Below are 1329 nucleotides of genomic sequence, written 5' to 3' on the forward strand. Positions count from 1 at the left end.
GCTCCCTCGGGTCCGGGGCAGGGCACCCCCTCATGCCCCCTCCCTCCCGTCCGGGGCAGGGCACCCCCCCCTGCCCGCTCCCTCCCGTCCGGGGCAGGGCACCCCCTCGCGCCCGCTTCCTCCGTCGCTCCGCGCCCCTCCTCCTGGCCTCGAGTTGAGGCGGCAGCGAGCGCAGCCGGCGCGGTCTGCAGCTCGCGGTCTTGCTTAGTGGACGAGGCCGTCGGGGCGGCGGGCTGCCCGTCCTCGCCCGGCCTTCGCCCTTCGGTTACACTGTCACCTTCGGGGCAGGCAGCGTCTGGGGCCTCGGTGGTGGGGCGCGCGCTGGGCGTCCCACGGTACAAGCTAGCGGGGCGCGCGCGGTGTCTGCAGGCCCCCTCCCGCGTCCGCGCGTGGGTGGTGAATAGCGTTAAGATGAACGCGCGACGCGGAAACACCTGGGCGGGAGAAAGCTGCGAGGCCCGGGCTCCTGGGACGCCACAGGTTCTACAAGTGGGCCTTGGCACGTGTTGTGCGCAGCTTGGGAGGCCGCACGCGGGACTCAGGTAGCGGGAAGGAAGGAACCCGGTGGGTCAGGGGACCTGACAAGGCACCATCCTACCAAAGAGGGGTGGAGGAGGAAAAAGAAAAACTCTGGCAGCGGTGGGATTCGAACCCACGCCCCCGAAGAGACTGGAGCCTTAATCCAGCGCCTTAGACCGCTCGGCCACGCTACCACCTGCGAGCTACTTTATTGACTGCGTTTCCTGGAGTTCTGCGCCTCTGCGCTGGGCCAGCTGGCGGCGCAGGGCAAGAGGAACCCCCGCCGCTGGGCTCAGGGTGAACCCGGGACCGCGAGAACTGCTAGCGAGGTGCGGCGCACCGCAGCGCGCACCTGCCACCGGCCCACGGCGGGCACAGTGGGCACGCGATCCGGATGCCAGAGCGCAGCCGCCTCCTTAGCGCAGCAGGCAGCGCGTCAGTCTCATAATCTGAAGGTCCTGAGTTCGAACCTCAGAGGGGGCAGCGCCGGTTGGCCTTTTGTCCCGGTCCCTGACGTGAGCGACGCGAACAAGCCACGCAACGACAGCTGTTTTCTATTTCTCCGAGACCAAACGTGAGTTCTTCGCGTGGGTTTCACCGACCTCTGGTGGTTCTCCACCACTCCGCGAATGTCCCTTTTAACAAATACGGCCGGAAACGGGCTGGGAGCGTTTGCGTGAGTCTTTCGACACGTCTGCCTGCTGCTCTTGGCCCGGAACTCCGGGCGCAGGAACTCCGGCTGGGTGAGCCAGGCGCGCTCCTGAGTCGGCGTGGGGGCCACTACCCGCGCTCCGTCCTCCCCCAGCCTCG

The 1329-nt window shown here is 68.0% G+C and overlaps 2 non-coding genes across 2 annotated transcripts; one reads left to right on the top strand and one right to left on the bottom strand.

The window, feature by feature from the left end:
• Positions 1-631: 631 nt before the first annotated feature.
• Positions 632-713, bottom strand: Trnal-aag. Its single transcript has one exon. It is a non-coding gene; the product is annotated as a tRNA-Leu (tRNA).
• Positions 714-929: 216 nt separating this feature from the next.
• On the top strand, positions 930-1002 carry Trnam-cau. The gene has a single exon. It is a non-coding gene; the product is annotated as a tRNA-Met (tRNA).
• Positions 1003-1329: the final 327 nt, after the last annotated feature.

The sequence above is a fragment of the Octodon degus genome, unplaced genomic scaffold, assembly GCF_000260255.1.
Source record: "Octodon degus isolate 3935 unplaced genomic scaffold, OctDeg1.0 scaffold00023, whole genome shotgun sequence".
NCBI classification, from domain to species: Eukaryota; Metazoa; Chordata; class Mammalia; order Rodentia; family Octodontidae; genus Octodon; species Octodon degus.